The sequence below is a fragment of the Psammomys obesus genome, unplaced genomic scaffold (genome assembly GCF_907164565.1).
Source record: "Psammomys obesus unplaced genomic scaffold, mPsaObe1.curated_primary_1811, whole genome shotgun sequence".
Taxonomy (NCBI): Eukaryota; Metazoa; Chordata; class Mammalia; order Rodentia; family Muridae; genus Psammomys; species Psammomys obesus.
Genome location: NW_026594311.1, coordinates 2,078,327 through 2,098,001, shown reverse-complemented (window position 1 = coordinate 2,098,001; position 19,675 = coordinate 2,078,327). Strand labels below are relative to the sequence as shown.

General features: G+C 47.6%; 1 protein-coding gene and 1 pseudogene across 5 annotated transcripts in view; both read right to left on the bottom strand.

Annotated features, from left to right (window-relative positions):
• Eri3 (ERI1 exoribonuclease family member 3) overlaps nucleotides 1-19,675 on the bottom strand; it is a 128,969-nt gene that overhangs the window by 27,794 nt on the left and 81,500 nt on the right. The gene's annotated exons all lie outside the window — the stretch shown is intronic.
• On the bottom strand, nucleotides 16,626-16,943 carry LOC129685088 (ATP synthase subunit g, mitochondrial-like; annotated as a pseudogene).

The following is a 19,675-nucleotide window of genomic DNA, read 5'->3' as shown; positions in this document are numbered from 1 at the left end:
TGTGTGTGTGTGTGTGTGTGTGTGTGTGTGTGTGTGTGTGTGTGTGTTGGGGATAGAGGGGACTGTGTAGGGCCCAGAAGCTAGGTAGGCAGAGGGCCAGTTTCTTTCCTTTCCAGCTTTAGGAACCCAGCCCACAGGCACTAGGAGACTAGGAGCCAATGCAATTTAAAACTCAGTACTTTCCAAAGCTGTTTCCCTTGACCACGGAGGGACCAGCTACAGCTCAACTCCAGCCAACTCTCCTCTACCTTCTCCCAAGTCACAGTTATAGCCACTAATCGGAGGCTGAGTGTGGGACTGAAGGATGGGATTGGGAGAGAGCACACTGGCAGAGCCTGGATGTAGGTAACAAGAGGATACATGCAGCAAGAGGATGCAGAGAGAGAGAGAGAGAGAGAGAGAGAGAGAGAGAGAGAGAGAGAGGACACAGCCAGTAGGTGGGCACAGCTGGGGGAACTGCTGAGCATGGCCAGCTGAGGCTGGAGCGCAGTGAGCCAGAGAGCAGTGGCGGCTGCCTTTCAAGTACTTTAAAATCACTTACAATGGCCGGATTAAACGATCAGAAATTCCATTTAATAGGACAAATAAAGAAATAACAATCTACTCTATCAGACTGGAGAAGGTGAGCTGGATGGGTTTTTTCCCCCCTTGAAAAAGGAAAAAAGGAAGGAAGGGGGAAAAAAGAAGGATAATGTGTGTTTACTCAAGCAAAGAAAAAAATATTTAAGTGATGTCGGGGAGAAGATTGCAGTAACTAGTGAAGAATAACATCGTCTACTTTGCTGTCAAATCACACCCGAATTTCAGTAATAGATTCTCGGCTGACACTCAATTCAATTCGAAGGTGATCCTGCTTTATCCCAGCCCATCAAATATTAAACACTTGCATTAGCAGGTGCTGCCGCTTCCCGGCTTAAAGCGGCGGGCGGCAGGGCTGTGGCGGCCCCTCCACTCTGCTTGTAGCTTGAGGACAGGGCATCTCAATGCTATCTGCACGTCACCCTGAGCCTTATCGCAGCTACGCGCGAAGACCACTTCAGATAACACTAGATGCTTGCCCCCTACGTCAACATGATTAGATTATTACCGTAATTACGACTCCCCAAGATCTTCACCGGCTAGGATGTGTACAAGGGGGATGGAGGACAGCAAAGACCAGGAGGGCCAGGCTGGACCAGGGCAAGCGGGAGCCCCAGGCAGGAGAGAAGTAGCAGGCAAGGTACAGCCTGGTACTGCCTGACAGATGCCTTTCAGGAAGGGCAGTGTAGCTTGTCAGAGCAAGGGTGAGATGAATTGGTGTCTCCACTGTGGCTGTGGTGTCATGCTGCACAGTTTCATATTCCTAGATAAGGCATGATAACCAATTGCTGCTGAGACACGGCCTCATCCAGCACTTCCTCAGGGGGTATGGGCCAGGAGGAGGGGTGGCATGTGCACATGGGTCTGCCAAGCTCCTAATAAGAGGGATTTAATTTTTACAAATGCTGCTTCCAGCGGGGCCTTCACATACCAGCCAAAGTCCAAAATGATATTAAAAACGGTTAATTAAAACTGCTCTCCTTCAGCCTGGGATTCCTCCTGCTGCCCCCGCTGAGAACACTGGCACATTCTTCACCAGAGCTTAACCTTCTGACACGGCCACCAGCCTCACAGAAGCAGCCTAGGCCCAGCACCTCAAATCCCCCCCCCCCCAAAACAAAACAAAACAAACGAAACCCGTCATCTTGGGTACCTATCAAGCAGAACTAGCAGTCATAGTTACAGACAATGCAGAGACACTGAGGCCCTTACAGCAATGCAACCTAGGTTCCCGTCACTGTACTCTGAACCTCTCACATCTGCTGCCCCTCTGTCCCTGGACCCACACCTTGGTTGTCCCTTTGGAAGCCTCCCATATTCAGCAATATTCATCAGAGAGTATTCATCAACTATGTACATGCTCACACCCACACATGCCATAGTCCCCTCCCTCCAGTGACTGCCATCCTGCTATCCTCCTAAAAAGACTGCATCAGTACACAAACTTAGAGCTCTTCCAGGAGTACTGCTCAGGGCAAGGTATACAAGTCATGTTTCGAGGACTCTGGTTGGAAAGTCAAGGCAGTCACCTGGCAATCAAGCAGAGCAGGAGGCTGAGCCTGTGTATGGCTGGAGGAAGCTAGGAAAGCTAGGTTAGGAAGGGCTAGGAGGAATGTTACTGCAAGGCCTGAGTGTAGCCAACAGAGAGCACTTCAGCCCAGGCAGAAGATGCAGCCAAGACAAAGGAGAATGGCAGGAGTGGGGAGAGGCTTCCTCTTCTTGCTCCTGTCCTTTCAACCTGTGGGGAAGGAAGGCGGCGGCCAGGTGTGCCTAATCTTGATTAGTGTGGGACAGGGACCTGTTTTAAGAGCTCTGTCCACGCTCTGCACCTGAGCTGTTTCAAATTCTCTGGCTGCTGCTTCCTCACGGCACCTCTCAGCCATTGAGGCCCACCTGCCCAGCTGTGCGGTTAGCAGCTAACTCCTGAGGGTCCTGGCCAGAGGGTGCAGCAAGTGGAAGGATGACTGCTAAGAGAGGAAGATGACTTGTAAGGACAGTAGCTCCTAAGTTCTGTCCATGGCAGGCACTCAAATGCTGAGCCAGGAGGACAGGTGGAGTTGGATTGAACGACGCAGTATCTACTGAACCAACCCACCCTACCCTGTCAGGCAGGCACGCACACTTCCCTTCCCCTGGGCCGCTGTAATTTCCATGCGCAGGGAAGCAGGTGCCGAGCTGCTCCCGGCTGGCTTTCCCCTCTTGTGGCTCTGCCTGCCTTGGCTGCTGCCCCATTAGCTTAGTGGCCAGCCATCTGCGACGGGCCTGCTGCACAGCCCTGCTGTAGGCGCGGCGGGTGGCCCCCTGTGTAACAGGGAGCTTTGCCATTAGCGCCTTTAATATTCTGACACCTCAGCACAGCCTGCTATTACATGCAAACGCTGATCGCCCTGTGAAATTACATTGCTGGGCCCGCGAAATGGAATCGTGTATAATCAGCCTCCTCCATGCACTGTCAGTCCCATCACAAACACGGCGCCCGGCGGCTTACGGGGGCTTAGCAGCTGCGACAAGTGTATTGGGTTTAATAGATGAAGTAGCCCTCAACGGCAGCAGCATCAGATCCTTCAAAGAGGAAAGAAGAGGTATCAACAGCTGCTCTGTTGTCCCTGCCTACCCATACACTACCTGACAGTGGGTGGACAGGGCAGGAAGGGCCTTGGGTAAAAAGCTAGAACCTAGCTCAGACTGCAGACAAAAGCAGACTACTTACTAACTTCCAGAACACCGTGTACAAACATAGCCAGTACTCTGCTGACAAGGAAAGAAGCCTTGAACACCTCTGGATGACTTGTCACCCTTCATACCCAAGACTGTACGCCATTTCCCAAGACAACAGACCAAGACTCAGCCAGTGAACTGAGTACCCAGGGCCACAAGTAAATGCAGACTGGTTGCGCCATGTGTACTTAGGGCATATCCAGCAGCCCATGCCTTGCAGAAAGGCAGTGCATTCAGCTCAGGTGTCAGACAAATCTGCCCTTGACTTCTGGGTCTGCAAGTTAGCACTATAACCTTGAGTGAGTTTTTAAAATTTTCTAAGCCATGGTTATCTGTACTACAGAGAGAGAAGATGACACCTTTTCTCTGTGTACCTGTGCTGTCATCACCTAAGACATGAGCCACCTTTAAGAACTCTACTCTCTCCTTTTACAGGTCAGCCTAACACCAACTGGAAAAAATGGGTTTTCCAAAGATGGCCATAGTCCCATCATCACAAATTTATGTCTCCTCCCCTTCCTTGGAAACAGGATGGGTTTTTGTGACCACTTCCACAGTAGTGCAGAAATACTCACACTACAAGACTACTGCAAAAATGCTTAGGCAGATCCGTCCCAGTTGCTGGAATACTTGCCCACGCCTGCACTGCTGTCAAGTAATGATGCCATCCCAGGACAGCAAAATCAATGAGGCTGTCCTAGGAGAGTCAAAAAGTGAAGAGGTTCAAAATAACCCTCCAAGAGGCCACACAGAGAATCTATGAGATTGGATAAGGAGGGAGGTGCCAGCCAGCCACTGGCTGTTCCAGCCACACAGTGTGCTAGAGCCACCTGGATCATACCCACACAAGAGCCTGTGTTTTCATGTGACTCAACTTCCCAGAATCTTTTTGTTGGGATCATTAAATTTGGGAATGATCAGAACTGGGGTAATAATTGGAAATCCAATATCTACTCTTTACTCCATATACGCTGCAGGTATCTTCAAATTCGTCTTTCCTGTTGCTTCTAGACTATTTCTCTCCCTGTGGGACTTTATTCCAAATGATCATCACTATGGGCATATCTACAGAATAACACAGTGTAGAAATTTTACCTCTCAACTTACTGACTCCTGGTCCTCACCAATGACCATCTATAATGAGCTATTTCTGCCTCCTTCCATCTTTCCCCACAGCCATAACCTGGGCCTCATCACCACCAGACCGCTTCCTTTCTGAACTCTCGTCTTGACAGATCCCCAACTTTTGTAATCTCTCTCTCCCTCTGCTTTAGCCTCCACTGTACTCACAGTCTGCCCATCCCTTCTGGCCTCAATCCCTTTTCTAGTAGGCTCAAAGCGTTGATTCTTATTTCAACTACATTTTTATGTAGGAAGTGGTCACTATGGATTCAAGATCACCATCTTAGCACATACTCCATGGCACCCCAAACCTATTTTCCTATTTTCACAAAGATAGACAGTCCCTGGCAGAATTCCTTCATGCATATGCTCCGCTCTTATGAAGAGGCTGTTCCTGCCCACCTGCTCTGACCTCTCCTTTCTCACAGGGCACCCTCAGTCTACAGCCTATCCACACTTGGGCCTTACGCGTCCCCCCTTCCCACCTCTCAGGTTCTTGCTCCATTCTAAATCTGCAGCCTAAAATGACCAGCGAGTAGGAGGGGGACCAACTGGAAAGAAGAAGAGGCCCAGAGGGAACAGGGTGGGGATGAGAGAGTGTAACGGGGCAATGCAGTCAACATACAGATATACACGTACAAAATTGTCAATGGTTAATTTTTTATTTAAAAAAATGAAGATTCCTTAACCCAATCTTTTATTAGCTTCTTTCTGTTTGCAATGAAGCATTTGTGTAAATCTCTACATAGTCACAGAACTTCTCTGAGTCCTAATTTCCTCTGTGAAGGATAACAACAGCTCCAATTCCATAGAGTTGGTCTGAGGATTAAGTGAATTAGCATAGATGTTTAAATGATACCCGTCCCCTTAACAACTACACTCTGTAAAGTGCCCACAAGTTCCACACTCCTATCCACCTACAGCCCATCTGTTAACAACCAACTTTTCAAAGTTGTTTCCCGTCACTTGCACTTTCCTCTCCACCACTCCCAAACTCCCGCACTTGCTGTCATGTCACTTAGGTCCTAGGAAGGTCAACAATCCTCACCTTGTTGTTCTTGTCTATGGATAGGCTATGGATAGCTGCAGGTTCTTAGCGGTCTTCTGCAGCCTGTAACTTACTCCATCTTTGAAACCCTTCCCATGCTCTCTTTGACTTTCAGCTCTCTCAGTTTCTGCAGCTCTACCGTGGTCCTCACACTCCTGCACAATGTCCTCTTCAGCTGGCCATTTAGTATGTAGCCCCCTCTGTTCTCCTTTCCTAGCTTTTCCTACTTGGTACCACTTTCCTTTGGTGATTTCCTCAACTCCTTTGTCTTCATCTTCTCTACCCTCCTCATCTGTATTTCTTATCGCTACCTAAATGCCAAACGCACATACTGCTTTCTTAGCCTTTCCATGTGGACTCCATATGCACTTGATTCTCAGTATGTTTAGAACACAGCCAACATCTATCCAAACTACTCCTTCTTCTGGGTTCCCCCACCACCAAACTGGTAGGCTAAGCCGGAATGTATGAGTTGTCTTTTTTACTGCCATCAAGCCTGCCATTGTAATTTTGTGTCTCATGCGTACTCAAGCAATGGTAAGCACCAACCTTTGCCTACTTTTTGCTTCTGTTTCAACACTCAACTCAAAAGTGCCTTCCTGTGGTCTCTCCTGACTCTAAATCCACCTACAGTCTGAACAGCACCTGCAGCATTCAAGTTCTTTGCCAATCTACTACAAATCCACTGGAGCCACCTAAGAGCAATGGCTGCACTGTTATTTCCTGGTGCTCTACCAAGGGAAGGGGAAGGAAAGGAAAGGAGAAGAGTACAGTTTCTGTGTGTACAGGAAGCTGCAACTCTCACTTACCTAGGGTCCTTCAAGAAGCATCTCTCCTCACCCAATAGAACAGCAATCCTTCAGCGACTCATGGAACTGACTATGTGAAACATGCCTGTGTGAAAACAACTCTTGCTTCCCTTCTCCCTTCCTGAGCTCTTCAGCTATGGGGAGCCCCACTCCACTCATTAGGCCAACAGAAGCTTGGCCAGAATGCCTACAGCAGCAATAGGACAGGCGCTTGTGTCAGGCAACAAGAACTCAACATTCCCAAGTCCAGCTGGAACTGTGCTCTCTGGCTACCAACATCCCTCAGGGGCAGCTGCCTCCACCTCTGCCAATCAACAGAACTTAAGTAGAATAATTAGCTTCTCCGTGTACTTAACCTTACACTGCCTACACCACGACAGCTGCCTGGTGTGTGCTAGGTCACCACCACAGCAAAGGCAGGGGTTGTACCAAAGGTCTACAGTCCACAACATTTGGTACTCTAAGAATGGGAAGACAGCTGCCAACTCATTTGATAACCATTAGGTCCTGAGTACTTTCAGGTGGAGTAACTTGCTGAGTCAGAGGCGACTTGGGGACACCAAGGTTTACAGGGAGGGAACAAGATAAGACCTTCCTGAGCTATGCTGCCTGAGCCCCTGCAGAGGAAGCCAGCCTGTCCAGAGTTGCCTGTGTACTGTCATTGTCTAAGGTAAATAGGTCAGCAGGAGCCACCTGCCTGGAGTGAGAGCTACATTGTGAGTTTTCTTTGTTTTCATTACAATTTCCTCTCTCACTGCTTCTTTTTTAGCCAGCCCTTTCCTCCCTGGGGTGCTGGGGATTGAATGAAACACCACCCCCGGCTCCAATAAGTGTATTTCAATTACATCTGTCACTGTATAACGATATAATGATATATCATGTGATATTAAATCCATGGTAATCATATCAGGGATTTTTTTTAATCGTGCACTAATCACATTATTACATCTCTATAATTAACAACAGGAGGTATGAAAATCCAGTTAAGGCAGTAGGCTCAATGTAGTCCCCCCACCCCCATCTTAGTTACCTCCAGATTAGGGCCAGATTAGGATGGGGACTGCAGGGCATTAACAAGCGGAGCCAGTCTTCACCTCCCAGTGCCCCTGCCATGGGCAGAACCTTCAGCATCCAGCGCTGACAGTGATAATCCAGACTGAGATCGGGGTATCCAGCTTGTATGTAGCTGCTCAGGAAAGAGGCCTCACGGCTCAGCTGAGCTTCCAGACCCCCTGCCTGAGCCTGCAGCATCAAACCATCACTCTGTGGGAGGGGTGGCACCTTTCCTTTAGATCGGCAAGGCCCTCTACAGTGCTTGTAAGGCCCAGGGCAAGTCTCTGCTTCCCACACTAGAATTCCTCCTGCTACTGTTGCACACACGCCCCTCTGACCCGGTTTCTGACAGCTCTAACATCCCTGGGTCCAGCAACTTGAGCCTTTGTCTCTTGGTCTCATCAGCCCTGATGACAGCAGAACAAACCCAACTCTTGCTAGGGCCATTCCTTCCCAGCTCTTTCTCTGAAGAATGGCCCTTCACATTACATGACAAGTGGGGTTTTGATAACCACTGGATTGTTCTCATGTCCCCCAAACAGTCTAAGTTCTTATGTTTCCCCACCTGAGCCTAGATGGAGAGAGGAAAGGCTGGGGACTGAGCTTGAACTATGTCAAATGACCGACCCTGTCTTTCCCACCCCCTCTCCTGATACTGAGCTGTTAGGGCTAATCCCCTCAGGGGTGTCAGAACCAGTCTGCAAAGCAGAATTCTGTGTTTCAAGTCCAAAGCTTTGAACCTGGCATGTAACTAGTCCTCAGTGAGGGGCAGGCATTTTGCTAAGTTTGACTCTCAGAAGTTGGACAAGCCTGAAGATAAAAGAGAAAAATCATGTCCTTTTTCCTAATAAAAAGGAGACACTAATAGCAGTCAGCACTTAGGCAAAGCACTTTAAGTTTCTAAAGTGCTTTCCAAATTAAAATATAATCCTTTATTGAGTGTGTGCCACCACCATCTGCCCACCCTTCACACACAGCACACACACCTTCACTTTCTTCCTCTCTAAGAATACAGAGAGGGGCTGCAAAACATTCATTCCAGATCCTTCTCCCTCTTGTCCGGATTGCTCACATAGTGGTTTTTTGTTTGATTGGTTTTAGCAAATACTTTGTGCTAAGCCCTGTACTGAAGATAACCAAGTCCAGTGGACCAGGCCAGTACACTCGAACAGCCATGAGGCAAAAGGAAAGATACATAAACACACTTGCAAAACAACACTGTGATGGCCAACATCTTCCAAGAACTTTGGTGAAGGAATGAAGCCTGGAAAGACATCACGGAGAAGACCCAGATGGCCTTCAGTGCGAATACTGATGCCATACAGGCAAAGAGCTCATTTGTTCTAAAGTGAGACAAGAAAGTCCTATGAAAGCAGCTGGGGTTGGGTAAGATTGCTCAGTAAGAATGGAAGCCTGTGGAATCAGATGAGGCTTCAGAGTTGGGGCCCAAAGAACCTACTCTTTAAACCATCTCCATCATCCTAGTCACCATATATCCTTTGTTGAACAGTCTGTCCTCCACCCAGGTGTAACAGAACGGAAGGATCTAGGCTTCAGAACCACACTGACACATTGTCAGTATCTACTGAGAGCCTACATGTGCATACAGCCACAGAAACAGCTCTGACCTCTGAGAGATCCAAGTCTACGGGACAAAGACAATACTAACTATAAAGCAACACAAGTAATCCTTAATTTGTAGCTATAGTTCGAGCTCCAAAAGACATATCAGCTGTTACGATGGCTGAGGCAGGAACAGTATGCTTCACATAGGGTACACACTGAGTAGTGGTAAATGTTAGAGAACCTGAGCCAAAGATCCGGGAAAGAGGCCAGAGACCAAGTGGCAGAAAATCTACATTGGGATCTTATGGTTACAAAGCTATAAAAACAGCTGAGGATGTAGCTCAGTTGACAGAGTACTAGTTTAGCATGCATGAGGCCATGGGTTCAAACTCCAGCACTGCCTCCAGCACTGGGTACAGTGGTGCATACATGCATCTCAGTGACCAGGAGAAGTTCAAGAACATCCTCCACTATACACCACACGAGACTTGTGTAAAGGTAAAGGACATAGACTGAGATGAGTCACTGCTGCCAAGCCTGATGAAATGAATTTGATCCCCAAGACCCATAAAGTGGACAGAGAGAGAGAGAGAGAGAGGAGTCCCAAAGCTGTCCTCCATCTCTACAGGTGTGCCATGGCAGGTGCTCATGCCTCTACAATAAGTAAACCAAGATTTTCCTAAAGCTAACAACTGACAGGATGTGAACAAAGTCACACAGGAGAGGAGAGAAGAGAGAATCTCCTGTGTCCAGTCACTTAGGAGGCTGGGCACAGGAGAATCAAGTCTGAGGCCGTCTAGGCATGGTAGCAAGCCTGGCTCAAAAATAACAAAGACCAGCAAGAGGGCACAGAGTGGCCTGGGGAGTAGCCCAGCCACTGAGTATCTGCCTAGCATGCACAAAGCCCCGGATTTGACCCTTATTATTGTTTTTAAAAACAAAACAAACCCCTACTGGCCATGAATAGGAAAATCACTTCAGGAAGGCGTCTCCAGACTCAGGGCCTTAGTTCCCTCATAGAAACAAGGGCCTGAATCGCCAACTTTTTCAGTAATCCCTCATTACCATACTTCCTAAGCTCTTGGTCCACTCCTCCCTTCTAGACTGCCCTCCCCAATCCTCTCAACAGCACTTTTGCTCACCACAAACGACATACAGTGTGGTATATGTCAGACCAACCAGTCTGACTTGGTTGGTCTAGAGTCTGTCTTCTCGGTCCTTGATTTCTGTCTGCTATTTGTGAGGCAGGGCAGCTCTGTCTACAGGCCCCAGAAGCAGGCAGGTACTGCTCCAGTCTGAAGTCTAGGTCCCCTTCCCTATGCCCACAGTCTGAGAACTCCACAGGCCTCCACTTGAAAAGGGTGCTAAAAGCAATGATGTCTCCAAGTGCGATGGGAGATATTTGTGTCTGCTTTACCCTTGGCTTTTTGCTCCGGTTCAGGTAGGAGCGGGGTGGGCTGGCTGGCAGATCTGAGAGCGTGGCACGCCCCAGCGGGCAGGGCGCACAGCGCGGAGGAAGGCGCAAGTCAGTCTGGAGTGCTCCCCATTTATCAAGCTCACGCAGGCCGCCAGCCGAGCGAGTCTTTCTATCATTACACCTCTCAAAATCCGATTCATACCACTAATCCTGCCTTCATTCTCCCAGATTAATAACATCTCTTTCAACCTTCACAGTGTGATAAATAGACAAAGAGAGAACAAAAGGAGAGACAGAAGAGAGAGAAAGAGCTGGAGCAAGTCCCCATAATAGAGAGAGCCAAGAAAGAGGAGAGGGAAAAAAGGAGAGAGAGCATGAGCAGGCAGCGGCTAGAGACTGCAGCTACCTCAGAGAGCCGCTGAGGAGAGCTGGCGGCTGCGCCCCGCTATGCTCTGCTCTATCCCCAAAGAGAAAGAAAGGCTTGTTAACAGCTCCTTCCTGCCTGCACTTTTGTTCAAATTCTTTCCTTCCCTTCCAATCCTGCTTTAGGTCAAATTCTAGTGAAAATGAGTCTCCTGGCTTCCTGGTCTCCTCCTAGCCTCCTGATGAGGCCTAGAGAACTAGCCTGGCCCTTTCATAAGGCTGAGTCTGGGTGCATGATGGGCCAGGAATAGCCCTGATAAGGGGAAAGCAAGCTTGCCCTATGTCTCACCAAGGCTGTTCTGATAGTCCAAACCTGAGCCTTTCCCCACTATCAGCATAATGAGAAAGGGTCAAGAGCAGGGGAGGCCTAGGATCTAATCCTTAAGGTACTGTCCTACACATCTTGCCACCTTAAGGCTCCAGGTGGCCCAAATGCAGGGGCCCTAACCCCCAGTAGATGGTGAATCTAGATGGCCCTCAGGCTTGCTATAACATAAGTATGGGCACACCTCCAAATTATGGTAGAGAAGTCAGGGACAATAGGTCCATTGTCCTATAATACAATCTATCTCTATCCCTTCTTCTCTACCTGGAAGCTTACCCACTTTGCTCTGCACAGACCCCACTGGATGGTCCTCTCTGGGATGTCATTCAAGTTCTTAAAAAATAATCCAGTCACTCCCCCTGATGGGCTTTGGAGGGCAATACCGCTTCATCACCTGTGGTGACGGTGTTCCCCTCACCCAGGGGTGTGGCAGTGGGGTATTGTCTGGATTCCTCTATTTCCAGGTCGAAGTTGCCCTAGGCACTTCCATCCTTTCTTTGCTTTGCCCAAACCAGCCCTAGTCTGATGACTTAACGTGCCCTCTGGACTACAGAGTATTCCTAGGCTGCTGACCGGCCTGGATCAGAGGCAGGAGGAGAAGCACGCCACACCAGAAGTTTCAGTGGCACACATGGCCTTCACAATTCATCAGAATTAGAGGAGGGCTGAAGCTAGCTCTTTAGATCACTACAGCTCTCAGCCCCAGGCAGTGGTGGGTCAGAATGGAGCCCTGCCCCTGCTCTGCCCTACCCAACCTTGTAGGAGGAGGCTTCCAGAACACTCAAGGCTCCTCTGAGGACAGAGAACATGTAGTAGCCAAGAATGCCCTGAGACAGACTGTTAGTAGAAAGCTGATGGTTGGTATACTGAGAAAATAGTGGTACATAGTAATCTATAGGGATTTTTTTTTTCCTCCAGGCATTTCTCCAATAAAGCTCCCTCTTCCTTCTTCCTGATCCTGACACTCAAACACAACTCCCCTTTAGGGCCCAAATGGCTGCTGTCCATATGCACTATTAATTCCTGGAAAGTCCATCACTTCTAGCCCAATTCTCCAGTTTTCCCAGTTACCCCTTCACTTGAAATAACTTGAAAACTCGAAAGAGAAAGAAAGAAAGAAAGAAAGAAAGAAAGAAAGAAAGAAAGAAAGAAAGGAAGAAAGAAAGAAAGAAAGAAAGAAGGAAAGAAGGAAAGAAAGAGAGAGAGAAAGAGGGAGAGAAAGAGGGAGAGAAAGAAAGAGAGAAAGAAAGAGAGAGAGAAGGAAGGAAGGAAGGAAGGAAGGAAGGAAGGAAGGAAGGAAGGAAGGAAGGAAGGAAGGAGGAAACCAGCTTCGCAGGACCCAGAAAGAAACTGTAAGGGAAGAATGTTGAAATGGAGATCCTTCTACACAAACTCTAGACATTCCACTGGCCTTCCTAGAGCCTCGAGGGACTCCCCACACTTCCCTTCTGCCAGGCCTTGATCAGACATCTGTAATAGGAAGTGTGTCAGGATGAAGGGGACTGATGTTCCTCCATGGGATCAAGTGCCCCAAGGAGCCTGGAAGACAGGTCTCAGAAGCAGCAGCAAGGAGGAAAGACTTCGTAGTCCTGGTAATGGGGAAGACTCCTCCCTACAACCAACTTAGCCTGCTGTTGTCCTGGCCCTTAACACAGTAGGTACAATTGGCCATGCAGGCCTATACTTCCTTCAACTCCAAGGTCATGGCACAGTTCTAGAGATGCGGTTGCTGGCCCTTCCTCCCTTCCCTGAGTGACTGAACTCTATGTCACCTGCCTGTGTTTAAAACTCTCATCCACTAAATAACTGAGTGGCTTTTCCAAGTTTGGAAAGGCACTCCATCCCATGTAGGCCCATGTCTGACAGGTGGACAGGCCAAAGTTCTAAGAAAGAAAAAATCACTTCAGTCCCTTTATCCTCGGCCTCTATTGCCAATTTTTGCCTAACAGATGCTCTTGCCCCCACCCGCTTTCTCCAAGTCCTCTAGGCTTTGAGCCCTTCCTTCCAAGGTAAGTCATCTAAGTCGGAAGGATGAGCCTTATCTCCTAAGGGGGCTTTGCTCTTCCACAGAGAAATAGCGCTAGACCCCAGGAAAGGATCTGCTGTGGATCAAAGAAGGCTATCAATGTGACACAGAGGGCCCTCTGAGAGATTTTTAAAAAAGCAAGCCAGAGTAGTATTTCTCCTTGCTCCCTAAGTCTCTAGATCTAGGGCTGACTCCTCCAGGCAGCCAGTGACACAGAGCAGGGAAGGAGAAGTGGGTCCTAACGTGTGAAAAGCTCCAGCAAAGCAAAATCATTTACTCTTTGGTGCGACTGCTCAGCACAGCTAATAAATCTTGCATGAGCAGGGCCAATTCTAATTTCCTAATATGAAAAGGCATTTGGATTGAGAGAGAGAGGGAGATAAAAGTGATTGAATCTCCAATAGTCCAGGTTACTGACAAGAAACATCCTGTTCAGCCCTGAGAGAAGGATGGCAGCACCCGCCTGCTGCATACACCCATCTGTTCTACCCCCCTCTTGGCGCGATACATCTCAGTCTCTTCTATTGACAGGACGTGGCTTTAAACACAGTTACACAAGTTATCATTTCTGCCTTCTGATCAATCTGAATTTTCAGGACAATTACCCTCTTAATCAATGATTGCTATCAGCAGCCCCGCGCCTGGACAGATTCTTCAGCAAGGTAATCGTGCCGCCAGGCTGGACAGCGCGTGCATAGGCAATGAAGCTCCAGTGGGGTCTCCTCCCTCTTTCTTGAGCCCCCATATCCCGGCATCACCGCCAGCAGAGGACAAGGACGGCAAAGTGTGAAGGCCACTTCAAGGAGTGGTGGGAGTAGAAGGAAGGGGAGGGGCCCAGCCACTCAGCTCTCTAAACCATCTGATTATGGAATAAACCTATTAAAACCTCAGATTTACTGCCCACCACCCTGATACATCTCCACATGCCCTCCTGCCATCATTCATACCTCCTAATTAGCCTAATAAAGCCCCATTCTAATTATAGGCTCAAACTATTAGGGTGAGTAAATACAAAGAAAAAAAAAACGTTGGCTTTACTAATCTCCGATGCCCCCATGGATCCGGTCTGCACTGGCTACTTACTGTTTGGGATGGCCAGGGTAGCCTCTTCTCCTCCTTGTGAACCTGAACATTTGGAGCAGTCATAAAGTAAGTCTGGCCTTGAGCCAGAAGCTAGCCAACCCGACACTGTCCTTCCTGGCTTCTCCCACAGATCCAACCCTCTGTGCATAAAGTAATTCAGCCCCCTCCCTCAGAAGAGGAAAGAGGAGGGGGGAAACAGGGAATCCACTGTCTAGCTAAATAGAAGCCATGTCTGCCATACTGCGGACAACTCAAGAGATGTTTCCATGTCACCTATTGTTGAACAAGAGGCCAATAGTACAATGAAAATTCCTTCTGGTCTAAGATACTGATTAATGAATCTGAGCTCTAGCATGGGCTCATGTGCCATTATACAATTTACTTTTGCACTCTAAGGGGAGAAGAGAATTTTTAAAAACCATTTTTTTTCCTTTTTCCCAAGTGATTACAGAAATATGTCACTATGCTCTGGTATGCATGTTTTTATTCACTGATATTTACCAAGTGCTAACCATGAGATAAGTGAAGACACAGTAGTGATGATATAGAATTGTTTCTACTCTCATGGACCTCAGAAGACAACACACACACACAGAAAGAGAGAGAGACAGAGAGAAACAGGCACAGACACAGAAAGAGAGATGGACAGAGTAACAAAGTCAACTTGTACATGAATATTCATTGAAAAATTATTTTCAGCAGCCAAAAGGTAGGAAAGACCCAAATGTCCATAGTTCATGAATGAATGAAGAAGAAAGTAGGATGATTGGAATAACACGGGCACTCAGAAGGGTGAGGCAGGAGGATAACTACAAATTTGGTTTACATAATTAATTCCAGGCTAGCCTGGGCTATAGATAAAGAACATGCCTTAGAATAAATAAATAAGGGCTGGAAAAGTGGCTCAGCAGATAAGAAGAGCACCTGCTGCTCTTGCAGAGGACCTGAGCGAGGGTCCCAGCACCCAAACTAGGTATCTCGCAACCACCAGTAACTCTAGTTCCAGGGGATCTGACGCCCTCTTCTGGCCTCTCTGGGCACTGCACACACATGGTGCACAGACAGGCAAGCAAACACAAAAAGCAAAACAAACAAATAAGGAAATAAACAAAGCAATAGGAAGGAAGGAAGGAAGGAAGGAAGGAAGGAAGGAAGGAAGGAAGGAAGGAAGGAAGGAAGGAAAAGCACAGGATATCTATACAATGCAATATATTATTTGCAGTTAAAAATAGAGGACTGTCTGATGTATTATAAAACATGCATGAACCTTGAAAATTACGCTAAGTGAAAAAGCTCATCATAGAAGGCCCCATCTATGAATCTTATAGAATAAGCAAATCCACAGAGGATGAAAAGTCAACTAGGTTTGGTCAAGGAAAGGATGTTTGGGCAGGGGTGGGTGATGTAGGGGAGCAGGGAGTAGGAAGTGACTGCTAGTAGAGTTTAAGGAAGAGAAAAATATTCTCAGTTTAGGTATAATAATTGGCTATACAACCCTGCAAAGACAGTAAAATACAAATTATATATCTTAAATGGGTGAATTATATAGTATACGAGTTATGGGTCAATAAAACCACTTTTAAAAATGTATACTGGGGAGTGGGGGAGGATTGTCCCTGGATCAATGGCTCATTGGTTAAGAGCACTGGCTGTTCTGCTAGAGAACCCAGGGTCTTAGAGGATCAACAGAAATTTACTGGGTAGGTATGCAACAAAGGCCTTTCCAGGAAAACGGAACAAGTGGAAATGTAAGGCTTGGAAACACACCATACAGACAATCCTGGTGTAGGTGGAAGGAATACTGGAGAATCTTCAAGGTCAGACTAGGAAATTCATACTTCATTCAGAGGACAGCAAGATATCTGAAGTAAAAAAAAGGTAGTACAGAATAGTCTGGGGTTCAGATGGCTCATGCATTAGAAACAACACGTCATAGTTGGAAGGGCATAGTTTGGGGGCCATAATATCCAGGGTTTAACTATTTAAGTTTATTTTTCCTAGAATAAACATATTTCCCCTTTTTTCTGTATGTGTGGCATGCATATGTGCATATGTGCATGTGAATATGTATGTGGATGCATTTCCTAAGTTTGCATGCATGTAGAAGCTGCCCAAGGTTGCCACTGGGCATCTTATTGAGGCAGGGTCTCACAGTCATATGAAGAGCTTACTAATATGGATAGAGTCTCTGACCAGCTTACTCTGGGAATTCCTGTTTCCATCCTCCAAAGACTAAATATTTCAGGTGAACCACCAGGCCACACAGCATTTCCACGAACTCCAGTCTTCATGCTGTGCAGCAAGCGCTTTAACCACTGAACCAGTCTCCTAGAACATTCTTTTTTTTTTTTTTTTTAATTCGACAATATTTTATTCAGATAGCAGTCTCATTTCACATGGTCCAAGAACACTCAAATAATAACTCTCAAATAAAATCAGACGTTAAAGACCGGTCTTCAAGCATCATAGCCAACAATGCCACGTTTGCCTGTGATCTCTCCTGTATAAAACCACATCCACACCTCAGTGGCCACCAAACCATTCAGCACAGCTTCCTTAACTGTAAGCTGTTTGAAGATACTAGTTTTAGCACTTTAAATTATATTTTTCAAGCTCCGAATAGCTGTAGGGATTTCAGCAGGGGTAGGAGGAACAAGCTCAACCTTGGCATACTGCCAAAATGTGGCCAATGGAGGCTTCGAGTAAGTCACGGCAGCGTTCAACAGCCCTGGAGCCTTCTCCACGAACTTACGAACTAACTTGGCCATGGTCTAAGATGGAAGGTTTGTCTCCCCAAACTGCCGGCTGTAGAACACATTCTTAATAACTACTAAGGGCTAGAACTTTGTCTGTTCCTCTCATATTTCTCAGTGCTTGGTGGAGTGCTTAACCAGTAGCTGCTCAATAGTATGAATGAATGAAGGACGAATGAATGCACACAAGCAACAAACTATACTGAACTCAATCTCATTTAATAGACATACTGAACATCATCCATGAACCCTGGTACGCTAGTTATACAGCATGAGCTCTCCAAGGTCAGGTTCTTGCTGAGTTCTGACCTTTGGTCTCTGACTTTACATAGGTTGCTTGGCACAGGACTGATGATCTATCTAGTTACTTCCTTTTCCTGCTCTAGGTGTTCTCCTTAAGCCTCAAACCAGAAAGCACCACTGTGGCTGGCAGGAAGAGGGCAGCTGAAGCTGCAGAGACGAAAGGCTTCAGGAGAGTAAAACAGGCAAGTGGCAGTGCCCGATCTTCGCCTTAAAGCAAGCCATAATGTTCTAGGAGGCAATCACGCAGTTTGAGTCACTGAGCTAGAGGACGAGAGACCATCCACAGCCTCTTTTCAGCCTCTGTGGAACGCCCTACACCAAAGGCAGCAAGCATGCACGCTGCATGCAGGGAGGAGGCCAGCAGAGAGGAGGTAGAAACTAAACTGCAGGACTTGCAGGTGGGTGGGGAAGGGAAGAGCAGGTCTTATTTCCTGAGCAGTCTGTCCCCATTTGAGACCTGCCATTCCTATATTTCTGCTCTGGTCAGTAGAGTCCTTCAGAGACTGGCATGTAGGGGCTCCTCAGTCTCCCAACCCCCAATTCCTATAGGGCCTTCCCCTCCCTCTCCTCATTCCTCCCTTTTCTTCCTGCAGAGCTTCCCTGGAGCCATAAAAATAAAATAAAACACAAACACCCACAGTCCAGGAGGAGGGCGTCAGACAGATAATGGGCATTTTATATCTTTTTATGACACTCCCCATAGGCAGCTCGGCAATCACAGTGCAATAAAGGCAGGCATGCAGCTTGCATAGTTAAACAACTGTCGGGTAATTAGGCACAGCAAACACACCACTGGGGAGGCCTCAGGCCTGCTCTGGGATCTGCCTGCAGCCTGACTGCCTGCTTACAAGCAAGTAGGTGCCAAGGCCAGGGCTACCACCAAAAGAGTGGTCCTGGTGCTAAAGACAGCCCACTAACAGCTCCTGTATGCACACCAGGGCACTCACGTATGCCTGCGCACACTCACAGGCACACCTGCTCATTCCCAGCCGTGCCACTCCGTCTCCAAGTAGGATCTCAAGACTCTCAAGGCCTTTGAAGAAACCACAGCAGGCAAGAGCAGGGACTAGTACGACAGCGTCACTCTTAGGGCATGTGAACAGGCAGACAGGCTTACAGGGACCCTCTGCCTCTTACTTTATGTTAATTCATTAAACATAAATTAATTATAAAAACAAAAAGTGAATAAACTAGTTGTTTAAAAACACAGGCATGTATACAGACCTTCTCCCACCGTGCTCACCACTTCTATCACCGGCACACACACAAACACCCCTTTTGCCTATGGCCCCATTCCTCTACCATTTGGACCAGGAGCTCTGTACAGGTGAAGACCACGTCTGATTCACCTCTGAGTCCAGATGCCTGACACATGGCTTCAGAGTCCTTAGTGGCGAATGGATGACTATAAAAATAGATGCAGTCTACCTGTTACCTAAGGTTTGGGTCCAACCAAGTCAGAAGTTTTCACAGAGTACCCAGTCCACACGCATACTGCCTGATCCTGCTGCAGGGACCCAGCCTGTCAGTCCAGAAATGACAGGGAACTGAAGACTAGCCAATGGGATAGAACCCTGCTAAAATCTCACTTGAACCCCAGGAGTCATCTGGATCAGCTAAGCTAATCCCCTCAAGATACTGCCAAAAGGCCCTGAGTGTGACCACAAAGCCACCAACTTTCCTAGGTCTCTACCCAGCCATCACTCAGCAGCTAACAACACAATCAACAGAAGGGATCAAAGGCCAGAGGAAGGCCCCACCTCCCTTCATGTATAGTACTGAGAGTCCTGTCTTTGTCCCTTCTATCCTTCAAAGAATCCAGGTGACAACAAGCTTCTAGTCCTTATTTTCCTGGTAAAGTCCAAACTAATGGCTCTCTGCTCCAATAAAGGCCACCTCAAACTCAGACAGGTACCATCATCTAGCCAAACTTGTGTACCACCATTGGTCCCAGCTCTTGAAAGACACCTGGCTGTATCCTGCCTCTCCTGCAGTAGTTCCAACCTTACAGAGTTGGAAAGGGGAAAGCAGGAAAGGGGAAGCAGAAGCCTTTCTTCTCCCATCTGACTCTTCTGGCTAGTTTTATGTCAACACAGCATAAGCTACAGTCACTGGAGAAGATGGATACTCAACCTAGAGAATGTCTCTGTAAGTTCTGGCTGTAGGTAAGCCTGTAGGCCTTTTCCTAAGTGGTGGCTGATAGGGGAGGGCCCAGCCCATTGTGGGTGGTACTATCCTTGGGTTGGTGGTCCTGGCTTCTGTAAGAAAGCAGGTTAAGCAAGTTGTAAGTAGCAAGCCAGTAAGCAGCACTCTCCATGACCTGTTTCACCTTCTGCCTCCAGGTTTCTCCCTATTTGAGTTCCTGCCCAGACTTCCTTCGATGATGAACAGTGCTATGTCAGTATAAGCAACATAAACAATTTCCTCCCCAACTTTTCTTTTGGTCACGG